The sequence below is a fragment of the Camelina sativa genome, chromosome 3 (assembly GCF_030686135.1).
Source record: "Camelina sativa cultivar CO46 ecotype springtype chromosome 3, ASM3068613v1".
NCBI classification, from domain to species: domain Eukaryota; kingdom Viridiplantae; phylum Streptophyta; class Magnoliopsida; order Brassicales; family Brassicaceae; genus Camelina; species Camelina sativa.
Window position 1 is genome coordinate 18,375,001 of NC_141882.1, and position 12,500 is coordinate 18,387,500.

Sequence of the window (12,500 nt, forward strand, 5' to 3'; positions counted from 1 at the left end):
AATGGTCCAACGGTACGAAGACCCATTGCCTAGCCAGAAACACTCTTGGGGCTTTCCGAAATGGTATTATGGGTCGCGTGGTTCCTCACGATGTAAAAGTTACGACGTTCTGTTTGTACTATATAGTCTTACGCAACAACCAAAAAAAAAAAAAAAAAAAGAGGGAGGGATGCAACACGAGGACTTTCCGGGAGGTCACCCATCCTAGTACTACTCTCGCCCAAGCACGCTTGACTGCGGAGTTCTGAAGGGATCCGGTGCATTAGTGCTGGTATGATCGCATCTGTTAGTATAAACCATGCAATCGCATATATCGTTTTTTGAAAACTCAAGGGATCCTTCAATGTGGGTCCCACTTGATATGTGGATCGGTTTATTCACCTTGGACGTGCTTTCAACCGCAAAAAACAAGAGATAACCATATCCAAACATAATTTTGTGCTCGTAGCTAATTGTGTCGCGATCACAAAAAAACATCCGAAACACCTTAAAACGTCAAAATTCGGCCTCCGGAATGGTCCAACGGTACGAAGACCCATTGCCTTGCCAGAAACACTCTAGGGGCTTTCCGAAATGGTATTATGGGTCGCGTGGTTCCTCACGATGTAAAAGTTACGACGTTCTGTTTGTACTATATAGTCTTACGCAACAACCAAAAAAAAAAAAAAAAAAAAAGAGGGAGGGATGCAACACGAGGACTTTCCGGGAGGTCACCCATCCTAGTACTACTCTCGCCCAAGCACGCTTGACTGCGGAGTTCTGATGGGATCCGGTGCATTAGTGCTGGTATGATCGCATATGTTAGTATAAACCATGCAATCGCATATATCGTTTTTTGAAAACTCAAGGGATCCTTCGATGTGGGTCCCACTTGATATGTGGATCGCTTTATTCACCTTGGACGTGCTTCCAACCGCAAAAAACAAGAGATAACCATATCCAAACATAATTTTGTGCCCGTAGCTAATTGTGTCGCGATCACAAAAAAACATCCGAAACACCTTAAAACGTCAAAATTCGGCCTCCGGAATGGTCCAACGGTACGAAGACCCATTGCCTTGCCAGAAACACTCTAGGGGCTTTCCGAAATGGTATTATGGGTCGCGTGGTTCCTCACGATGTAAAAGTTACGACGTTCTGTTTGTACTATATAGTCTTACGCAACAACCAAAAAAAAAAAAAAAAAAAGAGTGAGGGATGGAACACGAGGACTTTCCGGGAGGTCACCCATCCTAGTACTACTCTCGCCCAAGCACGCTTGACTGCGGAGTTCTGATGGGATCCGGTGCATTAGTGCTGGTATGATCGCATATGTTAGTATAAACCATGCAATCGCATATATCGTTTTTTGAAAACTCAAGGGATCCTTCGATGTGGGTCCCACTTGATATGTGGATCGCTTTATTCACCTTGGACGTGCTTCCAACCGCAAAAAACAAGAGATAACCATATCCAAACATAATTTTGTGCCCGTAGCTAATTGTGTCGCGATCACAAAAAAACATCCGAAACACCTTAAAACGTCAAAATTCGGCCTCCGGAATGGTCCAACGGTACGAAGACCCATTGCCTTGCTAGAAACACTCTTGGGGCTTTCCGAAATGGTATTATGGGTCGCGTGGTTCCTCACGATGTAAAAGTTACGACGTTCTGTTTGTACTATATAGTCTTACGCAACAACCAAAAAAAAAAAAAAAAAAAAGAGTGAGGGATGCAACACGAGGACTTTCCGGGAGGTCACCCATCCTAGTACTACTCTCGCCCAAGCACGCTTGACTGCGGAGTTCTGATGGGATCCGGTGCATTAGTGCTGGTATGATCGCATCCGTTAGTATAAACCATGCAATCGCATATATCGTTTTTTGAAAACTCAAGGGATCCTTCAATGTGGGTCCCACTTGATATGTGGATCGGTTTATTCACCTTGGACGTGCTTTCAACCGCAAAAAACAAGAGATAACCATATCCAAACATAATTTTGTGCTCGTAGCTAATTGTGTCGCGATCACAAAAAAACATCCGAAACACCTTAAAACGTCAAAATTCGGCCTCCGGAATGGTCCAACGGTACGAAGACCCATTGCCTTGCCAGAAACACTCTAGGGGCTTTCCGAAATGGTATTATGGGTCGCGTGGTTCCTCACGATGTAAAAGTTACGACGTTCTGTTTGTACTATATAGTCTTACGCAACAACCAAAAAAAAAAAAAAAAAAAAAGAGGGAGGGATGCAACACGAGGACTTTCCGGGAGGTCACCCATCTTAGTACTACTCTCGCCCAAGCACGCTTGACTGCGGAGTTCTGATGGGATCCGGTGCATTAGTGCTGGTATGATCGCATATGTTAGTATAAACCATGCAATCGCATATATCGTTTTTTGAAAACTCAAGGGATCCTTCGATGTGGGTCCCACTTGATATGTGGATCGCTTTATTCACCTTGGACGTGCTTCCAACCGCAAAAAACAAGAGATAACCATATCCAAACATAATTTTGTGCCCGTAGCTAATTGTGTCGCGATCACAAAAAAACATCCGAAACACCTTAAAACGTCAAAATTCGGCCTCCGGAATGGTCCAACGGTACGAAGACCCATTGCCTTGCTAGAAACACTCTTGGGGCTTTCCGAAATGGTATTATGGGTCGCGTGGTTCCTCACGATGTAAAAGTTACGACGTTCTGTTTGTACTATATAGTCTTACGCAACAACCAAAAAAAAAAAAAAAAAAAAGAGTGAGGGATGCAACACGAGGACTTTCCGGGAGGTCACCCATCCTAGTACTACTCTCGCCCAAGCACGCTTGACTGCGGAGTTCTGAAGGGATCCGGTGCATTAGTGCTGGTATGATCGCATCTGTTAGTATAAACCATGCAATCGCATATATCGTTTTTTGAAAACTCAAGGGATCCTTCAATGTGGGTCCCACTTGATATGTGGATCGGTTTATTCACCTTGGACGTGCTTTCAACCGCAAAAAACAAGAGATAACCATATCCAAACATAATTTTGTGCTCGTAGCTAATTGTGTCGCGATCACAAAAAAACATCCGAAACACCTTAAAACGTCAAAATTCGGCCTCCGGAATGGTCCAACGGTACGAAGACCCATTGCCTTGCCAGAAACACTCTAGGGGCTTTCCGAAATGGTATTATGGGTCGCGTGGTTCCTCACGATGTAAAAGTTACGACGTTCTGTTTGTACTATATAGTCTTACGCAACAACCAAAAAAAAAAAAAAAAAAAAGAGGGAGGGATGCAACACGAGGACTTTCCGGGAGGTCACCCATCCTAGTACTACTCTCGCCCAAGCTCGCTTGACTGCGGAGTTCTGATGGGATCCGGTGCATTAGTGCTGGTATGATCGCATCTGTTAGTATAAACCATGCAATCGCATATATCGTTTTTTGAAAACTCAAGGGATCCTTCGATGTGGGTCCCACTTGATATGTGGATCGGTTTATTCACCTTGGACGTGCTTCCAACCGCAAAAAACAAGAGATAACCATATCCAAACATAATTTTGTGCCCGTAGCTAATTGTGTCGCGATCACAAAAAAACATCCGAAACACCTTAAAACGTCAAAATTCGGCCTCCGGAATGGTCCAACGGTACGAAGACCCATTTCCTTGCCAGAAACACTCTTGGGGCTTTCCAAAATGGTATTATGGGTCGCGTGGTTCCTCACGATGTAAAAGTTACGACGTTCTGTTTGTACTATATAGTCTTACGCAACAACCAAAAGAAAAAAAAATAAAAAAAGAGGGAGGGATGCAACACGAGGACTTTCCGGGAGGTCACCCATCCTAGTACTACTCTCGCCCAAGCACGCTTGACTGCGGAGTTCTGATGGGATCCGGTGCATTAGTGCTGGTATGATCGCATCTGTTAGTATAAACCATGCAATCGCATATATCGTTTTTTGAAAACTCAAGGGATCCTTCGATGTGGGTCCCACTTGATATGTGGATCGGTTTATTCACCTTGGACGTGCTTCCAACCGCAAAAAACAAGAGATAACCATATCCAAACATAATTTTGTGCCCGTAGCTAATTGTGTCGCGATCACAAAAAAACATCCGAAACACCTTAAAACGTCAAAATTCGGCCTCCGGAATGGTCCAACGGTACGAAGACCCATTGCCTTGCCAGAAACACTCTTGGGGCTTTCCAAAATGGTATTATGGGTCGCGTGGTTCCTCACGATGTAAAAGTTACGACGTTCTGTTTGTACTATATAGTCTTACGCAACAACCAAAAGAAAAAAAAATAAAAAAAGAGGGAGGGATGCAACACGAGGACTTTCCGGGAGGTCACCCATCCTAGTACTACTCTCGCCCAAGCACGCTTGACTGCGGAGTTCTGATGGGATCCGGTGCATTAGTGCTGGTATGATCGCATCTGTTAGTATAAACCATGCAATCGCATATATCGTTTTTTGAAAACTCAAGGGATCCTTCGATGTGGGTCCCACTTGATATGTGGATCGGTTTATTCACCTTGGACGTGCTTCCAACCGCAAAAAACAAGAGATAACCATATCCAAACATAATTTTGTGCCCGTAGCTAATTGTGTCGCGATCACAAAAAAACATCCGAAACACCTTAAAACGTCAAAATTCGGCCTCCGGAATGGTCCAACGGTACGAAGACCCATTGCCTTGCCAGAAACACTCTTGGGGCTTTCCAAAATGGTATTATGGGTCGCGTGGTTCCTCACGATGTAAAAGTTACGACGTTCTGTTTGTACTATATAGTCTTACGCAACAACCAAAAAAAAAAAAAATAAAAAAGAGGGAGGGATGCAACACGAGGACTTTCCGGGAGGTCACCCATCCTAGTACTACTCTCGCCCAAGCACGCTTAACTGCGGAGTTCTGATGGGATCCGGTGCATTAGTGCTGGTATGATCGCATCCGTTAGTATAAACCATGCAATCGCATATATCGTTTTTTGAAAACTCAAGGGATCCTTCAATGTGGGTCCCACTTGATATGTGGATCGCTTTATTCACCTTGGACGTGCTTTCAACCGCAAAAAACAAGAGATAACCATATCCAAACATAATTTTGTGCTCGTAGCTAATTGTGTCGCGATCACAAAAAAACATCCGAAACACCTTAAAACGTCAAAATTCGGCCTCCGGAATGGTCCAACGGTACGAAGACCCATTGCCTTGCCAGAAACACTCTTGGGGCTTTCCGAAATGGTATTATGGGTCGCGTGGTTCCTCACGATGTAAAAGTTACGACGTTCTGTTTGTACTATATAGTCTTACGCAACAACCAAAAAAAAAAGAAAAAAAAAAGAGGGAGGGATGCAACACGAGGACTTTCCGGGAGGTCAGCCATCCTAGTACTACTCTCGCCCAAGCACGCTTGACTGCGGAGTTCTGATGGGATCCGGTGCATTAGTGCTGGTATGATCGCATCCGTTAGTATAAACCATGCAATCGCATATATCATTTTTTGAAAACTCAAGGGATCCTTCAATGTGGGTCCCACTTGATATGTGGATCGCTTTATTCACCTTGGAAGTGCTTTCAACCGCAAAAAACAAGAGATAACCATATCCAAACATAATTTTGTGCTCGTAGCTAATTGTGTCGCGATCACAAAAAAACATCCGAAACACCTTAAAACGTCAAAATTCGGCCTCCGGAATGGTCCAACGGTACGAAGACCCATTGCCTTGCCAGAAACACTCTTGGGGCTTTCCGAAATGGTATTATGGGTCGCGTGGTTCCTCACGATGTAAAAGTTACGACGTTCTGTTTGTACTATATAGTCTTACGCAACAACCAAAAAAAAAAAAAAAAAAAAGAGGGAGGGATGCAACACGAGGACTTTCCGGGAGGTCAGCCATCCTAGTACTACTCTCGCCCAAGCACGCTTGACTGCGGAGTTCTGATGGGATCCGGTGCATTAGTGCTGGTATGATCGCATCCGTTAGTATAAACCATGCAATCGCATATATCGTTTTTTGAAAACTCAAGGGATCCTTCAATGTGGGTCCCACTTGATATGTGGATCGGTTTATTCACCTTGGACGTGCTTCCAACCGCAAAAAACAAGAGATAACCATATCCAAACATAATTTTGTGCTCGTAGCTAATTGTGTCGCGATCACAAAAAAACATCCGAAACACCTTAAAACGTCAAAATTCGGCCTCCGGAATGGTCCAACGGTACGAAGACCCATTGCCTTGCCATAAACACTCTTGGGGTTTTCCGAAATGGTATTATGGGTCGCGTGGTTCCTCACGATGTAAAAGTTACGACGTTCTGTTTGTACTATATAGTCTTACGCAACAACCAAAAAAAAAAAAAAAAAAGAGGGAGGGATGCAACACGAGGATTTTCCGGGAGGTCACCCATCCTAGTACTACTCTCGCCCAAGCACGCTTGACTGCGGAGTTCTGATGGGATCCGGTGCATTAGTGCTGGTATGATCGCATCCGTTAGTATAAACCATGCAATCGCATATATCGTTTTTTGAAAACTCAAGGGATCCTTCAATGTGGGTCCCACTTGCTATGTGGATCGCTTTATTCACCTTGGACGTGCTTCCAACCGCAAAAAACAAGAGATAACCATATCCAAACATAATTTTGTGCTCGTAGCTAATTGTGTCGCGATCACAAAAAAACATCCGAAACACCTTAAAACGTCAAAATTCGGCCTCCGGAATGGTCCAACGGTACGAAGACCCATTGCCTTGCCAGAAACACTCTTGGGGCTTTCCGAAATGGTATTATGGGTCGCGTGGTTCCTCACGATGTAAAAGTTACGACGTTCTGTTTGTACTATATAGTCTTACGCAACAACCAAAAAAAAAAAAAAAAAAAAGAGGGAGGGATGCAACACGAGGACTTTCCGGGAGGTCACCCATCCTAGTACTACTCTCGCCCAAGCACGCTTGACTGCGGAGTTCTGATGGGATCCGGTGCATTAGTGCTGGTATGATCGCATCTGTTAGTATAAACCATGCAATCGCATATATCGTTTTTTGAAAACTCAAGGGATCCTTCAATGTGGGTCCCACTTGATATGTGGATCGCTTTATTCACCTTGGACGTGCTTTCAACCGCAAAAAACAAGAGATAACCATATCCAAACATAATTTTGTGCTCGTAGCTAATTGTGTCGCGATCACAAAAAAACATCCGAAACACCTTAAAACGTCAAAATTCGGCCTCCGGAATGGTCCAACGGTACGAAGACCCATTGCCTTGCCAGAAACACTCTAGGGGCTTTCCGAAATGGTATTATGGGTTGCGTGGTTCCTCACGATGTAAAAGTTACGACGTTCTGTTTGTACTATATAGTCTTACGCAACAACCAAAAAAAAAAAAAAAAAAAAAGAGGGAGGGATGCAACACGAGGACTTTCCGGGAGGTCACCCATCCTAGTACTACTCTCGCCCAAGCACGCTTGACTGCGGAGTTCTGATGGGATCCGGTGCATTAGTGCTGGTATGATCGCATATGTTAGTATAAACCATGCAATCGCATATATCGTTTTTTGAAAACTCAAGGGATCCTTCGATGTGGGTCCCACTTGATATGTGGATCGCTTTATTCACCTTGGACGTGCTTCCAACCGCAAAAAACAAGAGATAACCATATCCAAACATAATTTTGTGCTCGTAGCTAATTGTGTCGCGATCACAAAAAAACATCCGAAACACCTTAAAACGTCAAAATTCGGCCTCCGGAATGGTCCAACGGTACGAAGACCCATTGCCTTGCCAGAAACACTCTTGGGGCTTTCCAAAATGGTATTTTGGGTCGCGTGGTTCCTCACGATGTAAAAGTTACGACGTTCTGTTTGTACTATATAGTCTTACGCAACAAGCAAAAAAAAAAAAAAAAAAAAAAAGAGGGAGGGATGCAACACGAGGACTTTCCGGGAGGTCACCCATCCTAGTACTACTCTCGCCCAAGCACGCTTGACTGCGGAGTTCTGATGGGATCCGGTGCATTAGTGCTGGTATGATCGCATCTGTTAGTATAAACCATGCAATCGCATATATCGTTTTTTGAAAACTCAAGGGATCCTTCAATGTGGGTCCCACTTGATATGTGGATCGGTTTATTCACCTTGGACGTGCTTCCAACCGCAAAAAACAAGAGATAACCATATCCAAACATAATTTTGTGCTCGTAGCTAATTGTGTCGCGATCACAAAAAAACATCCGAAACACCTTAAAACGTCAAAATTCGGCCTCCGGAATGGTCCAACGGTACGAAGACCCATTGCCTTGCCAGAAACACTCTTGGGGCTTTCCAAAATGGTATTATGGGTCGCGTGGTTCCTCACGATGTAAAAGTTACGACGTTCTGTTTGTACTATATAGTCTTACGCAACAACCAAAAAAAAAAAAAAATAAAAAAGAGGGAGGGATGCAACACGAGGACTTTCCGGGAGGTCACCCATCCTAGTACTACTCTCGCCCAAGCACGCTTAACTGCGGAGTTCTGATGGGATCCGGTGCATTAGTGCTGGTATGATCGCATCCGTTAGTATAAACCATGCAATCGCATATATCGTTTTTTGAAAACTCAAGGGATCCTTCAATGTGGGTCCCACTTGATATGTGGATCGCTTTATTCACCTTGGACGTGCTTTCAACCGCAAAAAACAAGAGATAACCATATCCAAACATAATTTTGTGCTCGTAGCTAATTGTGTCGCGATCACAAAAAAACATCCGAAACACCTTAAAACGTCAAAATTCGGCCTCCGGAATGGTCCAACGGTACGAAGACCCATTGCCTTGCCAGAAACACTCTTGGGGCTTTCCGAAATGGTATTATGGGTCGCGTGGTTCCTCACGATGTAAAAGTTACGACGTTCTGTTTGTACTATATAGTCTTACGCAACAACCAAAAAAAAAAGAAAAAAAAAAGAGGGAGGGATGCAACACGAGGACTTTCCGGGAGGTCAGCCATCCTAGTACTACTCTCGCCCAAGCACGCTTGACTGCGGAGTTCTGATGGGATCCGGTGCATTAGTGCTGGTATGATCGCATCCGTTAGTATAAACCATGCAATCGCATATATCATTTTTTGAAAACTCAAGGGATCCTTCAATGTGGGTCCCACTTGATATGTGGATCGCTTTATTCACCTTGGAAGTGCTTTCAACCGCAAAAAACAAGAGATAACCATATCCAAACATAATTTTGTGCTCGTAGCTAATTGTGTCGCGATCACAAAAAAACATCCGAAACACCTTAAAACGTCAAAATTCGGCCTCCGGAATGGTCCAACGGTACGAAGACCCATTGCCTTGCCAGAAACACTCTTGGGGCTTTCCGAAATGGTATTATGGGTCGCGTGGTTCCTCACGATGTAAAAGTTACGACGTTCTGTTTGTACTATATAGTCTTACGCAACAACCAAAAAAGAAAAAAAAAAAAGAGGGAGGGATGCAACACGAGGACTTTCCGGGAGGTCAGCCATCCTAGTACTACTCTCGCCCAAGCACGCTTGACTGCGGAGTTCTGATGGGATCCGGTGCATTAGTGCTGGTATGATCGCATCCGTTAGTATAAACCATGCAATCGCATATATCGTTTTTTGAAAACTCAAGGGATCCTTCAATGTGGGTCCCACTTGCTATGTGGATCGCTTTATTCACCTTGGACGTGCTTCCAACCGCAAAAAACAAGAGATAACCATATCCAAACATAATTTTGTGCTCGTAGCTAATTGTGTCGCGATCACAAAAAAACATCCGAAACACCTTAAAACGTCAAAATTCGGCCTCCGGAATGGTCCAACGGTACGAAGACCCATTGCCTTGCCAGAAACACTCTTGGGGCTTTCCGAAATGGTATTATGGGTCGCGTGGTTCCTCACGATGTAAAAGTTACGACGTTCTGTTTGTACTATATAGTCTTACGCAACAACCAAAAAAAAAAAAAAAAAAAAGAGGGAGGGATGCAACACGAGGACTTTCCGGGAGGTCACCCATCCTAGTACTACTCTCGCCCAAGCACGCTTGACTGCGGAGTTCTGATGGGATCCGGTGCATTAGTGCTGGTATGATCGCATCTGTTAGTATAAACCATGCAATCGCATATATCGTTTTTTGAAAACTCAAGGGATCCTTCAATGTGGGTCCCACTTGATATGTGGATCGCTTTATTCACCTTGGACGTGCTTTCAACCGCAAAAAACAAGAGATAACCATATCCAAACATAATTTTGTGCTCGTAGCTAATTGTGTCGCGATCACAAAAAAACATCCGAAACACCTTAAAACGTCAAAATTCGGCCTCCGGAATGGTCCAACGGTACGAAGACCCATTGCCTTGCCAGAAACACTCTAGGGGCTTTCCGAAATGGTATTATGGGTCGCGTGGTTCCTCACGATGTAAAAGTTACGACGTTCTGTTTGTACTATATAGTCTTACGCAACAACCAAAAAAAAAAAAAAAAAAAAAGAGGGAGGGATGCAACACGAGGACTTTCCGGGAGGTCACCCATCCTAGTACTACTCTCGCCCAAGCACGCTTGACTGCGGAGTTCTGATGGGATCCGGTGCATTAGTGCTGGTATGATCGCATATGTTAGTATAAACCATGCAATCGCATATATCGTTTTTTGAAAACTCAAGGGATCCTTCGATGTGGGTCCCACTTGATATGTGGATCGCTTTATTCACCTTGGACGTGCTTCCAACCGCAAAAAACAAGAGATAACCATATCCAAACATAATTTTGTGCTCGTAGCTAATTGTGTCGCGATCACAAAAAAACATCCGAAACACCTTAAAACGTCAAAATTCGGCCTCCGGAATGGTCCAACGGTACGAAGACCCATTGCCTTGCCAGAAACACTCTTGGGGCTTTCCAAAATGGTATTTTGGGTCGCGTGGTTCCTCACGATGTAAAAGTTACGACGTTCTGTTTGTACTATATAGTCTTACGCAACAAGCAAAAAAAAAAAAAAAAAAGAGAGGGAGGGATGCAACACGAGGACTTTCCGGGAGGTCACCCATCCTAGTACTACTCTCGCCCAAGCACGCTTGACTGCGGAGTTCTGATGGGATCCGGTGCATTAGTGCTGGTATGATCGCATCTGTTAGTATAAACGATGCAATCGCATATATCGTTTTTTGAAAACTCAAGGGATCCTTCAATGTGGGTCCCACTTGATATGTGGATCGCTTTATTCACCTTGGACGTGCTTCCAACCGCAAAAAACAAGAGATAACCATATCCAAACATAATTTTGTGCTCGTAGCTAATTGTGTCGCGATCACAAAAAAACATCCGAAACACCTTAAAACGTCAAAATTCGGCCTCCGGAATGGTCCAACGGTACGACGACCCATTGTCTTGCCAGAAACACTCTTGGGGCTTTCCGAAATGGTATTATGGGTCGCGTGGTTCATCACGATGTAAAAGTTATGACGTTCTGTTTGTACTATATAGTCTTACGCAACAACCAAAAAAAAAAAAAAAAAAAAAGAGGGAGGGATGCAACACGAGGACTTTCCGGGAGGTCACCCATCCTAGTACTACTCTCGCCCAAGCACGCTTGACTGCGGAGTTCTGATGGGATCCGGTGCATTAGTGCTGGTATGATCGCATCTGTTAGTATAAACGATGCAATCGCATATATCGTTTTTTGAAAACTCAAGGGATCCTTCAATGTGGGTCCCACTTGATATGTGGATCGCTTTATTCACCTTGGACGTGCTTCCAACCGCAAAAAACAAGAGATAACCATATCCAAACATAATTTTGTGCTCGTAGCTAATTGTGTCGCGATCACAAAAAAACATCCGAAACACCTTAAAACGTCAAAATTCGGCCTCCGGAATGGTCCAACGGTACGAAGAACCATTGCCTTGCCAGAAACACTCTTGGGGCTTTCCGAAATGGTATTATGGGTCGCGTGGTTCCTCACGATATAAAAGTTACGACGTTCTGTTTGTACTATATAGTCTTAAGCAACAACCAAAAAAAAAAAAAAAAAAAGAGGGAGGGATGCAACACGAGGACTTTCCGGGAGGTCACCCATCCTAGTACTACTCTCGCCCAAGCACGCTTGACTGCGGAGTTCTGATGGGATCCGGTGCATTAGTGCTGGTATGATCGCATCTGTTAGTATAAACCATGCAATCGCATATATCGTTTTTTGAAAACTCAAGGGATCCTTCAATGTGGGTCCCACTTGATATGTGGATCGCTTTATTCACCTTGGACGTGCTTCCAACGGCAAAAAACAAGAGATAACCATATCCAAACATAATTTTGTGCTCGTAGCTAATTGTGTCGCGATCACAAAAAAACATCCGAAACACCTTAAAACGTCAAAATTCGGCATCCGGAATGGTCCAACGGTACGAAGACCCATTGCCTTGCCAGAAACACTCTTGGGGCTTTCCGAAATGGTATTATGGGTCGCGTGGTTCCTCACGATATAAAAGTTACGACGTTCTGTTTGTACTATATAGTCTTACGCAACAACCAAAAAAAAAAAA

The 12,500-nt window shown here is 44.0% G+C and overlaps 21 non-coding genes and 3 pseudogenes across 21 annotated transcripts; all 24 read right to left on the bottom strand.

The window, feature by feature from the left end:
• Nucleotides 1–166: 166 nt before the first annotated feature.
• On the bottom strand, nt 167–285 carry LOC147947230 (5S ribosomal RNA). Its single transcript, XR_015596023.1, has one exon. It is a non-coding gene; the product is annotated as a 5S ribosomal RNA (ribosomal RNA).
• A 396-nt stretch (nt 286–681) lies between these two features.
• On the bottom strand, nt 682–800 carry LOC147947231 (5S ribosomal RNA). The gene has a single exon (XR_015596037.1). It is a non-coding gene; the product is annotated as a 5S ribosomal RNA (ribosomal RNA).
• A 394-nt stretch (nt 801–1,194) lies between these two features.
• Nucleotides 1,195–1,313, bottom strand: LOC147947232 (5S ribosomal RNA; annotated as a pseudogene).
• A 395-nt stretch (nt 1,314–1,708) lies between these two features.
• LOC147947233 (5S ribosomal RNA) lies at nt 1,709–1,827 on the bottom strand. Its single transcript, XR_015595777.1, has one exon. It is a non-coding gene; the product is annotated as a 5S ribosomal RNA (ribosomal RNA).
• A 396-nt stretch (nt 1,828–2,223) lies between these two features.
• On the bottom strand, nt 2,224–2,342 carry LOC147947234 (5S ribosomal RNA; annotated as a pseudogene).
• Nucleotides 2,343–2,737: 395 nt separating this feature from the next.
• Nucleotides 2,738–2,856, bottom strand: LOC147947235 (5S ribosomal RNA). Its single transcript, XR_015596024.1, has one exon. It is a non-coding gene; the product is annotated as a 5S ribosomal RNA (ribosomal RNA).
• A 395-nt stretch (nt 2,857–3,251) lies between these two features.
• On the bottom strand, nt 3,252–3,370 carry LOC147947236 (5S ribosomal RNA; annotated as a pseudogene).
• A 397-nt stretch (nt 3,371–3,767) lies between these two features.
• Nucleotides 3,768–3,886, bottom strand: LOC147947237 (5S ribosomal RNA). Its single transcript, XR_015595940.1, has one exon. It is a non-coding gene; the product is annotated as a 5S ribosomal RNA (ribosomal RNA).
• A 397-nt stretch (nt 3,887–4,283) lies between these two features.
• On the bottom strand, nt 4,284–4,402 carry LOC147947238 (5S ribosomal RNA). The gene has a single exon (XR_015595941.1). It is a non-coding gene; the product is annotated as a 5S ribosomal RNA (ribosomal RNA).
• Nucleotides 4,403–4,798: 396 nt separating this feature from the next.
• LOC147947239 (5S ribosomal RNA) lies at nt 4,799–4,917 on the bottom strand. The gene has a single exon (XR_015595746.1). It is a non-coding gene; the product is annotated as a 5S ribosomal RNA (ribosomal RNA).
• A 396-nt stretch (nt 4,918–5,313) lies between these two features.
• Nucleotides 5,314–5,432, bottom strand: LOC147947240 (5S ribosomal RNA). Its single transcript, XR_015595969.1, has one exon. It is a non-coding gene; the product is annotated as a 5S ribosomal RNA (ribosomal RNA).
• A 395-nt stretch (nt 5,433–5,827) lies between these two features.
• Nucleotides 5,828–5,946, bottom strand: LOC147947241 (5S ribosomal RNA). Its single transcript, XR_015595970.1, has one exon. It is a non-coding gene; the product is annotated as a 5S ribosomal RNA (ribosomal RNA).
• A 393-nt stretch (nt 5,947–6,339) lies between these two features.
• Nucleotides 6,340–6,458, bottom strand: LOC147947242 (5S ribosomal RNA). Its single transcript, XR_015595769.1, has one exon. It is a non-coding gene; the product is annotated as a 5S ribosomal RNA (ribosomal RNA).
• Nucleotides 6,459–6,853: 395 nt separating this feature from the next.
• LOC147947243 (5S ribosomal RNA) lies at nt 6,854–6,972 on the bottom strand. The gene has a single exon (XR_015595942.1). It is a non-coding gene; the product is annotated as a 5S ribosomal RNA (ribosomal RNA).
• Nucleotides 6,973–7,368: 396 nt separating this feature from the next.
• LOC147947244 (5S ribosomal RNA) lies at nt 7,369–7,487 on the bottom strand. Its single transcript, XR_015596039.1, has one exon. It is a non-coding gene; the product is annotated as a 5S ribosomal RNA (ribosomal RNA).
• A 398-nt stretch (nt 7,488–7,885) lies between these two features.
• LOC147947245 (5S ribosomal RNA) lies at nt 7,886–8,004 on the bottom strand. The gene has a single exon (XR_015595943.1). It is a non-coding gene; the product is annotated as a 5S ribosomal RNA (ribosomal RNA).
• A 397-nt stretch (nt 8,005–8,401) lies between these two features.
• Nucleotides 8,402–8,520, bottom strand: LOC147947246 (5S ribosomal RNA). The gene has a single exon (XR_015595747.1). It is a non-coding gene; the product is annotated as a 5S ribosomal RNA (ribosomal RNA).
• Nucleotides 8,521–8,916: 396 nt separating this feature from the next.
• Nucleotides 8,917–9,035, bottom strand: LOC147947247 (5S ribosomal RNA). Its single transcript, XR_015595971.1, has one exon. It is a non-coding gene; the product is annotated as a 5S ribosomal RNA (ribosomal RNA).
• Nucleotides 9,036–9,429: 394 nt separating this feature from the next.
• On the bottom strand, nt 9,430–9,548 carry LOC147947248 (5S ribosomal RNA). The gene has a single exon (XR_015595972.1). It is a non-coding gene; the product is annotated as a 5S ribosomal RNA (ribosomal RNA).
• Nucleotides 9,549–9,943: 395 nt separating this feature from the next.
• Nucleotides 9,944–10,062, bottom strand: LOC147947249 (5S ribosomal RNA). Its single transcript, XR_015595945.1, has one exon. It is a non-coding gene; the product is annotated as a 5S ribosomal RNA (ribosomal RNA).
• Nucleotides 10,063–10,458: 396 nt separating this feature from the next.
• LOC147947250 (5S ribosomal RNA) lies at nt 10,459–10,577 on the bottom strand. Its single transcript, XR_015596041.1, has one exon. It is a non-coding gene; the product is annotated as a 5S ribosomal RNA (ribosomal RNA).
• A 395-nt stretch (nt 10,578–10,972) lies between these two features.
• On the bottom strand, nt 10,973–11,091 carry LOC147947251 (5S ribosomal RNA). Its single transcript, XR_015595946.1, has one exon. It is a non-coding gene; the product is annotated as a 5S ribosomal RNA (ribosomal RNA).
• A 396-nt stretch (nt 11,092–11,487) lies between these two features.
• LOC147947252 (5S ribosomal RNA) lies at nt 11,488–11,606 on the bottom strand. The gene has a single exon (XR_015595947.1). It is a non-coding gene; the product is annotated as a 5S ribosomal RNA (ribosomal RNA).
• A 394-nt stretch (nt 11,607–12,000) lies between these two features.
• Nucleotides 12,001–12,119, bottom strand: LOC147947253 (5S ribosomal RNA). The gene has a single exon (XR_015595948.1). It is a non-coding gene; the product is annotated as a 5S ribosomal RNA (ribosomal RNA).
• Nucleotides 12,120–12,500: the final 381 nt, after the last annotated feature.